Genomic DNA, 14,435 nt, shown 5'->3' with positions numbered 1-14,435 from the left:
CACTTAACTGTGACCATTAAAATAATATATTTAATCGAATTTGTAATCTTAAGTGACGAGTTTCTCGTATTCTACCATTTGCCACATATTACAAAATAAAATCTGGTATGTCCTATTGGGGCAAATACGTGTCGTTTTCTCGCTACTGGGGAAAAACCCATTTCATATGATTAATGGGTCAAACAAGTTACACTTTTGTTCAGCAATGAAGAAATTAATCTATCCCGTTGTTTATGCAAGCATTCAAGTTGTAACAAGGAGGAAACAAAAACAAAATCACAAAGGACAACTTTTTTGTAAGACATAAATGCATCGTCAAGTTAACATGAAGACGAATCAGAAGCCACTTTTTCCAGGACTCGAACTGCTTCTTTCATGGAAGGTCTCTTTTGCGGCACATACGATGCACAACTAAACCCTAACCCGAAGCATGCCAGCACGGCTTCTTCACTGCCTTCCATGTCATTCCTTATCGCCACGTCAGCCAACCCGACAGCCCGGTCCTTCTCTTCCCCGTCGGAACCCACTGGTACTTCCCACTGTACCAACTCTCCGGCGGTGAAAACTCTCCCACTAAGAAGTTCAAGCAAAACTATGCCGAACGAGTAGACATCCCATTTGGGGTTTGGTTTGAGGTTCTTTATTGACTCGGGTGCTTGATACGGCGCCGATGAAGAGGCGGCGGACGGTTGGATGGTTAAAAACATGGCCGACACTACACGGTGGAGTCCTAGGTCACTTATTAAAGGCTCCATGCTGGAGTTTAATAGGATGTTGCTGGGCTTGATGTTGCCATGCACTTACATCTTTTCGTGAATGTAGGACAGACCCCGAGCCACTCCCCTTGCGATCTTGAGACGGGCATCTAGTGTGAAATGGAATGGCGATGATGATGATCCCGACCTTCCTGTTTCTGGAACAAAACAAAACAATGTTGTCTGATGTTAAAATGCCATCATTAGGTCAATTCAATCGGGCAAACTCTGTTTGAGTTCTGTTTCTCTTTCGGTCTAGAAAACACCAAAAAAGAATCGCATTCTTAATATGAAAACCAAATCGATAAATCCTAAGACGAAAGGATTTATCAGACAAATCCCACGTTAGAAAACGACACAATCCCCCCACAGCCATGACCTTGGCGTATTATGTAGTTTTCTTCATTATCATTACTTTTTTTTGGATAATTAATTATCATTACTTTTACTGAGTACTGACACACTTTTATAGTCGAAGAATTTTTGTCACCATCTTTTACGGGCTACAGTCCACTCAATACCCACAAACTTTCTGCATTTTTGACAGTACTTCAGAGGGTGACACAAATCTGACGGTTCATATTGCACTGGCGTAACTTAGTAAATCGGTATACGATATTACTAACATGCACTAATAATGCATCCTCTACTAACGTATGAACATAATCTGAAAGTAGAGAGATGATGAACTTACTGTAACTGGAGCAACCGATGCTGCCATTGGAGATATATTCATAGATGACGAGCTTCTCATCGTTTCCCCAGTAAAACCCAAGCAACTTAACCAAATTAGGGTGCTTTAACTTGGCTACGTTTCTTACATGGGTCTCAAAATCCTTTAGCCTCTCGATTGTACTGTCTCCGATCCTTCTCACGGCAAATGCAGTGCCATTATCCAGCACGGCTTTGTATACAATGCTCGACACACTCGTCCCCAAAACATAAGCCGATGATTTCAATAGAGTCTCTAACTCCAGCTGCTCCGTTCCCTCGTTCAACTTCAATAGCTTCCCTCCTTTCTGGTACGCCTCAGCTGGGCTGACATCCAAGACTTGTTTTTTCTCTTCCATTTCACTATCGGAACTGGTGGTCTCCGATGACTCCATGAGCTTTAGCTTAATGCATGAACACGACGATGACATTACTGTCAAGAGTGGAATGTTCGGTTTTTTCTCGAGGTTGCTCGATGCATCGGTGCTTTGTGTTAGAGCTTTTCCCTTCCTGAGTTGGTATACGTAGAGAACGACCATGCCGATAATGGAGACGCCAGCTAAATCCGCTACAGCTATTGCTGCTATCGTGCCTGTATTTAGACCGGCTTTCGCTTGGTTTTGGACGTTGTTTTGTTCTCCAGGTGTTGAACTTGCAACTGGGGTTGAATCTATTGACTTTGGTATCACCGCAATGGCCGGTGAGATGGATTGGGACGTATTTGGTGGAGTTGAAAGTGTTGAAGGAATCGAGCAAGGATACTTCAATGGCTTCCCACATAGATCGACATTGCCTGAAAATGACTCTGTATTCTGATTAACCAAAGGTTGAGAATCTGGGATTGCACCCGTTAAGTTATTGAATGAGAGATCAATGGTAGCTTTACTAGGAATCTGCGCAGCGAACTCCGGTGATATAGACCCTGAAATCTTGTTGTAAGACAAGTTCAGTAACCCCAAATTACCACCACCGAAATCTAAGGGGAGAGTCCCGTTGTGCAGATTCGACGACAAATCGAGTAACTCAACCGAGTCGAAACCCACTCGGTACATCACCTGAGAAATAGTTTCCCCTTAAAGAGACAACTGTTAAGTTCTGCAAAGCAGTCAAATTACGGGGTACCTTCCCGGCCAAGGCATTATCAGAGAGATTCAAGATCTGAAGACCAGCCATGCCACCGATGGCCTTAGGCAGCTCACCGGAGATGACATTATCGGACAATGACAGTACCTGAATCTCAGTCGAGTTGAAGATAGAGCTCGGCAAGGTTCAATTAAAGAAGTTGCTCGAAAGATCCAAGTGGCGAAGGTGCTTGATAAAGCCAATATCTTCTGAAATCGAACCCAGAAGTTGGCTATTCGGGAGGATCAAACTGGTCACCCTGAAAGCATCCGCGGTTCCTGGAATTCCAATTTCGGTGCAGTTCACTCCAGTCCATGTGTAAACATTAATTTTTTTTCATTTCGTTTTTTATTATTATTAATATTAGTATTATTATTATTATTATTATTATTAAATAAAAAATAAATATTACAATGCCCAAAATTGGGGCCCGATTACAGTTACAATCGGCACAGCATAACCTAAACCCTTTAGGGTTTGTAACATTTCAGTTGGGGTTTTCAAACCCTAGCTCCCAGCCGCCTCTGATGCTTCCAGAAGGTCAGCAGCCGTCTCTGCCGACGCCTCCCAAGCCAGATGGTCCAACCAGTTACTACCGACGGTCAGCCGCCCCAAGTTGACGCCGCTGCTACTGCCACGCCTAGTTGAAGCCTCCAGAACGCCAGATGGCAGCCCACAACCATACCTACGGTGAGTCACCAGCCTAGCTTTGGTAACTCACCAAGGTTTCCCTCTTGGGACCGGTCCAAACAGAACGCCGTGGTGGCTATAAAAGCCACCGGATCCTGTAAGAAAAAAAAAGGGACAGAGAGAACGGAGGCGAACAACCAACAGAGAGAAAGAACAAAGCCAAAATAGAGAGCAAACAACCAACGACAAAACAGAACATCGAAAAAAAAGGAAATAGATCAAGAAACTTACAAGCAATCATCGAAGAGCCTCTCCACGCCATCGGAAATAGTTGGATTTCGAAGGTAAAACTATAGATCTAGGCTATTTGAGGGACTTTTAGAACTAAAGAATGTCGTATTTGGTTTGAGGATCAAATAAGCTTCGATTTGGGGTAGGTTTGTGAATTTCGACCACCATCGACGGTGGCCGGCAGCGGTGGTCAGAGCCCGGTAGCGGTGGCTGGCCGGGACTAGTTTCTCTCCGGCGGGAGAAATGTAGGAGAAGCCAGAGAGAACTCTGGTTCTCTCATTTTAGAGAGAGAAGAGGGAAAAAAGAGAATGAGGAGAATGGCCCAAAGGGCCGGCCATTTGGGTCTTATATACCCCTCCCAAACGGCGTCGTTTTGGGTAGGGGTATATGCGTAATTTGCACGCATGGAAAAACCCTTTCCGTAGCCATCTTAGTTTTGTAACATTCCATTTTAGTCACTAAAATCAAATTCTAAACATTTTAATTTGGTCTTCTAATTTTATTTACTTTATAATTTAGTCACTGATATGTTTATATAAATATTTAAGGTAAATAACTGATTTAATCCCTTATAATTTTATTAATTTATATTTATATCCCGAATTAATTAATTATGTTAAATTACACTATTAACCATTATCTTTCATAATATTTCGAATTAGTATATTTAATTTTAATACTTTATATTTTAGTTTTAGAATTTTAATTTCTTTTATTCATTATTTATTTTTAATATTATTTTATTATTGCTTTTGATATATTTAAATTGTTACTTTCATTATCATTATTTTTTTCATCTTAGTCATATAAATATATATACATATATTCATTTAAATAATAATGTTTATTTTCAATATCAAAGAAAAGGACAGTCTTAAAGCAACTGGATGTTCTATTCTGGTATTTTAAGTAATTAAATATTATAAAAAATAATAATTTAGTTTTATTTAAATTATTTTTAGAAAAGATCATTACATTTTTAATATTTATTTATTTATTAATATCGAAGAAAAGAGCTGTCTTAAAGCAACTGTAAGCCCTTTTCTAATATTCTTAAATAAATAAATGTTCTATTTACAAAACTCTATATATATATATATATATTCTTCTAATTAAAATACGAAATAACATGATCATAAATTAAATTTATATTTGAATTCTTAAATTTTATTATTGGAGACAATTTATAATTAATGAGTATCAATTTTGGGCGTTGTGGGGTGCTAATCCTTACCCAAACGTAATCGACCACGAATCCCTTTTATTATTAAAAAGAAAGAATTTTTGGTTAAAACGCAGACCAGTTTATATTTTAATTGATGTTTTCTTAAAAACTCTTTTAAAAGATAATTTTTAGGTATTCGACCTACCTGATCTAAAAGGTCGATGACGACTCCCAAAACATTTAAAAAAAAACCATTTATTCACATCACTTTTCCGGCCAAGTAATAATTTCGTGCCCGTACGAAAACCGGTTACGACAGCTTGGCGACTCTGCTGGGGACTGTCAAACTTTAAAATCAATTGTAAATTGTCTCTATCAGTTAGAAATTAAAAATTCATATTTTTAATTTTTAATTCTTTTCTTTCAAATTTTTTATTACTTATTATTTTTATATTATTTTATTAATATTTTTTTTTATTTTATTCAGGTATTAATTATTTTATTTGTCTGTTAGAGGTTTGAACATTTCTCCTTACACACAACACTTGCATTGCATAACATAAGCTTTCTAATCAAGCTTGTCCTTTTTAAGTGGGAGTGAAAGCGACGTCTTCGTGAGAATTTATTCTCCGTGTCAGACCTAGCAAGTAACTTTCGGGGTTTATATGCTATATGTTTTCATGAGAATTTATTCTCTGTGTCAGGCATAGAGAAATGTGTCCCCTCGAATTGAACTCGATCCACTAAAGTTTGTAATGGACTAGGATTGAGGGTTTGACAACCCAAGGGGGCATCAACAAGGACAGTTCGAGTACCTTTACTCTTAGAACCAAAACCCTGCATATAATAAACCCTAGAAACTCTCCCGATCTGAAACCATGTCGAAATTTTGTCAGTGGGTATACACAAATGAGAAATAAGCTCTAGCTTTTAATTTATTTTATTTCCTTTTCTTTTTCCTGAATAAATGCATGCGAACTAGAAATCATGTGGTTAGGTTAAATTTTCCAAACAAAGCATGGAACTAGAAAGCATGAGGTTAAGATTTATACCTTGATAGATAGATTTTTTTTCCATTAGTTGGTACTAACTATTCTATTTTTTCTTATTTTTTCATGCATGTTACATTGCTCTAATTTGTTCATATTGATTTCTTTTGTTTGCATTGCATGATCATGGCATAACCAAAAGGTGTTTACTGGAAAGATTGTTCATCATATTGGAAAGAAATCGTAAATGGACAAAAAGTTTTATGATCAAACAAAATATGATGCGGCCAAGAAAAGACATCCTAAGAAAACCCCGAAGATAGAGGCAAGCTATGCACCCAAAGATCGTATGCCCATTGAAGAGCAAAAGGAGATACGAGAAATAAGAGAGCAAATGACCAAGATGATCAATAGAATATCTGTTTTGGACAAAGGAAAAGAAATTCCTGCACAGAAAGAGAGAGAGCTCAATGAACTTAACCTTACAATGTCAGATACGCAAGGGACTTCGGATCTTAACCAACTTGAGAAATTACAGACAGTCATCATTCGTATTCACAAATCGTCTAGAGATACTAAAGAAATAGTGACCACTGTAAAAGCTCCCAGTGATGAGAAGAAATCATGTAATCTGAAATCATCGAAGTTTAGTCTGCTCCCGACGTCTAAAACTCAGGTTCAATCCAAGACAAAAGGTGGTTCTCATTTTGATGTTATCCCTATATCATATAAAGAGTTATATGAGAAGCTACTTGAAGCGCGAGAAATGGCTCCATACTGCATAAAACCGTTCCAACCTCTGTATCCGAATTGGTATGACATCAACGTTTATTGTGAATATCATGTCGGAGCTCAAGGGCATACCATCGACAATTGTCTTGCTTTCAAACATCGAGTCCAAAGACTTTTGAATCAGGGAGCCTTACAGTTTATGATAAATGATCAACCTAGTTTGGTAACTGAAGATCCTGCCAGATTAACACCAAATGTATTCAAAGGTAAGAGCATCAGTAGGGGCGTCCAAAAGGAAGAAGATTTGATGAGATTCGAAGTTCAAATACGTCATTTGAAAGATCAAAACAAGGAATTGAGCACCAAAATGGAAAACATGCAAGAAGATTTCCAGAAGGTCAGTCAGGCTTTTCAAAATGCTGGCATAGGAAACACCCCAGAAGAGTAGATAATAGGGGTCAACATACATGAAGGTCGAGCCAAGAAGTTTTATCATAATTCACGAGTTGCAGAAGAAAGATGCAATACAACTGTCATTGAATTGGGAAAATGTCAAGCAAAAAATCAAATGTTGAATAGTGCTATGACCAATATGGAAGCATCATATCAGATTCATCAGCATGAAATTGATACTGAATTAAAAGCCACTATCGACAAGAACAAGACATTGAAGAAATGTTTAGATGATTATGGAGATCTTGTACGAGAACTTTTGGAACACAAAGATTCTCTCACAAGAAAAAATGAACAATATTGTTTACAACTTCAAGAGTTGACACAGAGGATGAAGGAAAAGGACAATATCATGAATGAAGTTGCTGCTCAAGCAAACAATGTGGCTCATAAGCTGGTGGACATAGCTGGCTTCACGAGAGAATTAAAGCATATTGATAACTCCACACCTGAGCATGAGTGGAAGTTAATTTGGCTTTTAAGGGAAATAGAGAAATTAGGAGTAAAAGCTATCCCCTACATGTAAAAGTTTTGTTTGATGTACCGAAACTTTTGTGTTCAATGAAATCTGTTCTAAGATGATCACTCTTGAGTAACACCTTTTCATACATGCATTTGCATTTCACATCTTTGCATTTTTATCTTGTATTTATACTTTTGTGTTTGCTTTGGCATTGCACAGTTTGCATTCTTATTTTTACATTTATGCATTTTCACATTTACGTTACATTTGTTATTTTAAATATTGTTATATACATTAAATATAAAAACATGTAAATAATTAATGAAAGGTTTTGTAACAGTAAAACCAAGGTCATTCATTCATTTTACTTTACCATCATCATGAAAATAATGGAGCAATCTTATGAGGGATTACAAGATCAGTGGCCAGAACAATTGACAGGGTTACCTCAGGATATTAGGAAAGAAGCATCAGATTCAATACCAGATGGACCAAATCAATTTATTCAGGGGATGATATCTGATAAAGAAGAGATAACTGATAAAGAGCAACCATGCTATCAGATTAATGAGTCGAGAATGATAACGAACCCTGGGGCATCCCACTCGAACCCACCACAAAGAATTAGAAGCACGATAGCTCAGTTTGGTTCTAGATTTGGTTATTCCCCATGATTTCAAAATCCCTGATTTTGAGATATATGATGGCACCAGTTGTCCCTTAATCCATTTGAGAATGTTTTACAGAAAAATGGAAGGATATTTAAGTTCTGATGATATGTTAATTCACTCTTTCCATGATAGCCTTGTTGGCCCAGCAGTAGTATGGTACAATCAGTGGGCCCAAGAACGGATCAAGAGATGGGTTGATCTAGCTGATGCATTTTTGGGACAATATCGGTATGTTAAAGGCTTAGCTCCAACATGTATGGATCTTCGAAGAGTAAAGAAGAAAACCAATGAAAGATTTCAAGAATATGCCTTAAGATGGAGAGGAGTGGCAGTACAAAGTTCAATCTCCCATGTTAGAAGAAGAGATATCACGTATGTTTCGTGATTCCCTTCCAACGCCTTTCTTCGAGTTAATGCAGGCAAACCCGACGAAGGAATTTGAGAATCTTGTGACAAGTGAAAAATTAATTGAGAATGTAATCAATGAAGAAAACTCAAAAGTCACATCCAGGAGCTCGACGGATCAAAAAGCAAAAGCTGATCATGTGAATGAGTGTCGTATCCAGAGTCCTCGCAATTGCAAAAGAAAAAGAGCAAGTAACTGTTCGGATCGACCAAAAAAAGTCATGCGATCAAGAAAAACTTTGGAAGTGTTCCAAACTTCCATTTCAGACTTGTATCCTCATTTGGTTAAAGGTCAATACATCACACCAAGACCAACTAAAGTGACACCAAACCCTTCTGCTCATAGTTATGATCAAGATAGTGTTTGTAATTTCCACTTTGGGGAAAAGGGGCATTCTATAGGCAATTGTAGGCCACTGTTAAAAGAAATTGAGATGCTTGTTGACAAAGGGGTTTTGACACAAGAAATGGGGGGCAAAATGAGGAAAAGAACCCTGGTCCAAATACACACTTAATCTTATAGGAATAATGAGGCATGATAAATAAACAAGTAAAAGTGTTATCTACCACTGTAGTACTTTCTATTTTCAGCATCTTGTTTGAACTTGTTTTTTTGTTCCTTTCTCCACCTTTTGTGCAATAAATAAATGTGTGTTGCTTTATGGTTATGAGCAAGGAATCAAGTTTTAACCTTGAGATTATTGAGTATCAAGTAGATTAAATATTCTTTTAATTTTCCAAGAGTTATAGATCTTTGGCAAGTGGTAAAATTATATCTTCCATATCCCATCCAACGCCAATTACTCGACCCATACAAAAACCAAATTCTGACACTACAATTATCTGAGACTCTGAAGAAATGTATCTACCTGTTTTTGAGACACTCACTCTAGATATTTATCTTCTCGGGGTAGAATTGATTGATGACACTACATTCCACCATAAGTCACACATTTGTCCTTCCAAATACAAAACCATCATAAACCAAAAAAACCTTAAAAGAACCAAACTTTCAATTATCCGGGAATCTTCCTGCAAGAAGAGACGATATAAGGCATCATGAATCAACTTATTGAAGATGATTTCGAGTGATTGAGGCATACTCAAAGAAGAAGGAAAAAGTGATTGATTGAAATATATATATCATGCATTAATTACATTTTTTCATGTAAATAAAGATAATCTTGAATATTCATCACCCTGTGGATATCTCTTTTTACAAAGGTTTCTGTGTATGAGATGATGAACGACATTGTTTCATTTATCCTTTAATGTATATATATCCTTTGTTGTCCCCATTTGAGCCTGAATGATTTTTCTTCTAATCCAACCCTAACCAAGAATCACCCTCCACATTAGGGGGTAAAGTGAAGGATATTTGCTCACAAGAATAAAGATTGTCAATACAGTTTTATTACGAAGACAAGTTTCCATGAAGTCAAGAAAGTTTTGAACTACAAGGTATGTCAAATACAGAGCGCTTGAAGATCAATCCAATCAAGAATAATGGAAAATCTCCAAAATGCAAAAGGAAAAGGAGATGCTCAAAGCAATTGAAGTATTATACTCATCCAGCAAAGAAAGAAGAAGAAAAAAAGAAAAAAAACAAAAACAAAAAACAAAAAAAAAACAAAAAGAAAAAAAGAAAAAAAAGGAAGGAAAATTGAATCAAGATGGGTGACTTATTGAGCCTCAAGTTACAAGGTTGATCAAGTACAAACAAGAAGAGTAAGAAATGCTGGAGATATGAGAAAATGGAAATGAATCCAAAATTTGGTAGTCTAGAGGGATCCAGATAATGGAAAAATCCCCAATAAAGCAGATCCAAGTTAAGCAAGGCAAGGTGAAGGCATCAGAATGAATTGATCCTTGGTTTAATTACCTTTAAACACTTATTTGGGCCTTTTTATCCATTTCTTTCATAACCATAAGCCATGGCATACGTTACGTACCTGAAAAGTCCATTCTAATCATACATGGATTTCTAAGTGAAAGAGAATATCTTCAGATTTCATTCCGCCTCTCAAGATTGATTTTTATTTGCAAAAATTGGTTTTTAAAATCTTTAATGCATGATATGAAAAATGATAAAGGGGATTCAAGATGTAAATTTTTTGAAACCAAAGGAGGATTCGAGTTGAAAACCTAAAAAGGCGGCTCGAATAATGAATGGTGCAACAAACAACATAAGAGATGATCTTAAGCTCTTAAATGAAGCACCGCACATCCCAAAAGACGTTCCTGAGATTCTAGAATCAAGAAGTATCTCTACAAGATGAGCATAACAACCATTTCTTCAAGTTAGTGGAAGCCCGAAGCGACATACTGAACCAACTTGAAAGAACCTACTTTACCAAAATCAACCTACACCTCAAATCAATCAATAATTTTGACACTTGCCATATGACTATGATTTTTGAATGATTTAAAAATGTAGTTGATTTATTTGATATTCATTAAACTCATTGTTTATAATTTGATTATATTGTGAACCTGAAAGGGGTAATACTTTACAAAATTCTTTCATTCTTCAATAAAGAAAGGAGAAAAACATTTTCAAACAGGACAGTCTCAAATGAGGAAGGTCCTTGAAGCAATTGTTGCTTATTCTACCTCTGTTGTAGAAAAAGAATGAACGAGGCCAGAATAATGAAGCACTTCACATTTTTGAAGGCAAGTGGTCCAAGAAGGCAGAAAGTCTGGAGAATTGAACTTGTGACACTCTCCTATGACATTATTAGCAGCTCATCAAGAAAGATTATCGTTTATCTCATGCTGGGGGCGATAAGCATCACCATACAGATTATTTTCCCCAACCATCAATTCATGTTCTCTAGAAGATTACATCATAGAGCTATGAACAAGTCACTACCTGCACTCTGGTTATACCGTGATGCTGGCTCAAGTCTTGATACATCATTGCTACTTCTTCTATGCCGATCATTTTCTTTGTCAAGATGATATCCATTATGACCTTCAGAAGATTGCTGAATTTGAATTTGAGGACTTATGGCACAGAATAAGACATTGGAACAGAATCTACCCTTATAGGCCTTTTATATAGGGTAACATTGGTTACAGGATTCCAAAAGTTGAAGATGACCAGTTTTACTGTCAACTAAACCGTTCCATGATTCGAAAATAGTGGGATATATTGGAGTAGCAGAAGAGACAGTTGTCGTAGCAGTCATTGCAAGAAAATGCACCAACAAAAATCTTCTAGTTTATCCTGATGATGTTTATTTCTTCAAGTAAGGTTGTTACACGGGATGCCACCGACGACAAGGCCAAATTCGACAAATCTACTCATCAATTGCTCCAAGTGATCACTATTTAGTTCTTACACATCTACCTTTAAAGGTATGCCAAGACAGTAGAAGGCAACCTCTGCATCACTGATCCCAGAGAAAAGAGACAGAACATTGATACAACGGGGAACATGTCTCTAGCAGATCCTCCTCCTCATGTATAGGTTTTAGGGAAACCTAGAAGGATTTCCACATCATCAAGTTTAAGTGGAATAAATTTATGCCTTCCAACCCATACCAGGTTCCATTTTTGGCACTCATCAAGAACATACTTTTGGACACTAGAAGGTGACTCATCGTCATAAGCTTCAAGAGCCTTACAGATCATTTCTGTCAATTTGGCACTTCCTGTACATGTTTGTTAACAGTTGAAATTTGTTCTGGGAGCCCATAAAGGCCACCATTTTGTGTAAATGAAAAAACATCATGTATGGCGCAAGGAGGAAGCAGAATAAAAGGAAATCTATTCTCAATTGGCAGATTATGAACATAGCCCCTTTTCAGTGTAGCAATATGAAAATACTTCGAATCTACAAATTCTGGCTCTACATCAGTACTGTGACATTTCAGTCCAAGCACCAACTGGAGCAAGTGCCACTTTCTCGTAGTAGAAATAAAAAGGCCCAATAGCATCTTCTAGAAGTGTTCTTTGAGTTATCTGATCTGGTTCAGTAAGAACCCTAAAACTAATCATTGGATTAGGAAGATAAACTGCATGATCGTCTTCATTAAGAAGCTTCTTTTCAAGCTTCCTCTGTTTATTCCTTTTCCAAAAATCATAGCCCGAGTTTCGTCTTTGCTTGTAATTGGAGTCATTGCATAATTGCTTCCTATCTTCTACTGAAAGAAGTGCGTCAGCAGCCTCAACCATTTGATCAGCACATATAAAATCTGTCAACTCTGAGTATCTGAGTATCCCATTTTTGTCAAGTATAACAGTTTATTCTCCTCGTCAGAATCAGAATTCAGGATTTCCTCGGTATCAAAAGAACTATCAATATCTGTGAAATCATCGCGAAAGATCGTTTCATAATCAGATGAGTAGTTATCAAAACTAACATGTTGCATGGAAAAACATGTTCCAGAACTAGCCTTCACTAAAAACAAGGTTCACTGTGTCAACCTGGAATGAATTACCAAGCGATTTATACCACTCTGTCTGACTAGATCCCTCTAGATCTAAAAAATAGGCAATTCATTCAGAAGAAGCACATATCTCAGACATTTCTGTCAGAATGATTGAGTATTTCTTAAGTTTGTGACGACGTAAAGGGAATTCCTCAAGTTACTTTACAACATTGATGTTTAGTGACATCTGAATAAGAGTATTCAAGATAAATAGATTTGGGGCACGAATAAAGCCACAAGTACCCACCACAGTACATTGCCAAAATTGAACCTTGTGGGAATCATGATATTCAAGTCAAACAGACGTTGAGAGTAAACCAAAAGCAAAATGTTGGGGCATTTCGAAAGCCATTTCAGACAGAAATAATCCATGTGTGGTATTTTGAAGGCCTACATCAGTATGAATATTTGGGCATCTTTGAAAGCTCATATCAACAAAAAAAGCAAATGCTAGGGCATGCTGAAAACCCCTTTCAATCAGAATAAAGAATATTAACGCATTTTGAACGCTTGTATTAACCAATGTTGGGGCATGCTGAAGGCCCACATCATCTTGTGTCAAGATCATTACCTTGAACAAATATTTCCAATAAGACAGAAAGAATGAAGAATGAAAATGGTGAAACAGTGACAGTGGAGCTGACTATACATTATTGTTTCGTTCATCAGATAGTTACATCAGGATCATATTGTTGAACAAATATCTACTCAGCAAGAATGGTTTCAAATACTCAATCTTCTTAACCATGTGTCACATGACAACATGTTCTTTGTTAAGCTACATCACGGTTGCATGAATAAGGATGGTCCCCAGGCAAACCATTCGATCTAGGGTTCAGTCTCTCAAAATCTCGGCTTTGAATTTTGTATTTTATGTGTCAGTGATGATTGGAAATATTTCTTTGATATTCCTGACAGTTAGTTTCAATCATGCTGTTGAGATCACGAAGCTGTTTTTCACATCAGTGTTTGTTTACTTGATGATATTGAACAAATAAAGAGGCTCAGCTTATGTTATTCTTATTCCCGTTGTTACCGGGGTTATCATTACCAGCCAGGGTGAACTGAGTTTTCATCTATTTGGTTTATCCTATGTTTTCATCCCCAGCGGTAAGAATTCCATAAACCTCATTTTGTACATGGATCCTATAACTGAAGCGTTTCTACTTTCTACAATGCTCATTTCGGAAGAAAACATGATCCATATCACACTTGCCCTTGCTCGAGATGATATCAAGATCAGTTGGTATCTCTTATTCAACTCGGCACTAGCATATATCGTGAATTTGACCAACTTTTTGGTCATACCAACATCTCACTTGTATCCCCACTGAGTTTTGTTCTTAAGTGGTCTTGTGGCATCATACAAAAACTTTGAACACTATGCAAAGAGCTTCATTTAATTGAGAAATTTGAGCAGAAGCCACAGGAAATGACGAATGTATTGTTAAATGTTTACAAAACATATGTGCAGAAATCACAAGAAATGATGAACGTGTTGTCAAATGTTTTACAACAAGAAACTAGTAGAGCCAACTAAAATTGAATGACAAGTTGCCTTCTTCGAGATCCAATTAGATGTGGAGACATGAAAGGAATCAGGATACATCCT

General features: G+C 37.0%; 1 pseudogene; it reads right to left on the bottom strand.

Moving 5' to 3' along the window:
- Positions 1–320: 320 nt before the first annotated feature.
- On the bottom strand, positions 321–2,915 carry LOC120120634 (annotated as a pseudogene).
- Positions 2,916–14,435: the final 11,520 nt, after the last annotated feature.

Source organism: Hibiscus syriacus, unplaced genomic scaffold (genome assembly GCF_006381635.1).
Source record: "Hibiscus syriacus cultivar Baekdansim isolate YM2019G1 unplaced genomic scaffold, ASM638163v2 tig00110342_pilon, whole genome shotgun sequence".
Classification (NCBI taxonomy): domain Eukaryota; kingdom Viridiplantae; phylum Streptophyta; class Magnoliopsida; order Malvales; family Malvaceae; genus Hibiscus; species Hibiscus syriacus.
The sequence above is the reverse complement of the archived record's forward strand: the minus strand, read 5'-3'. Positions and strand labels throughout refer to the sequence as shown.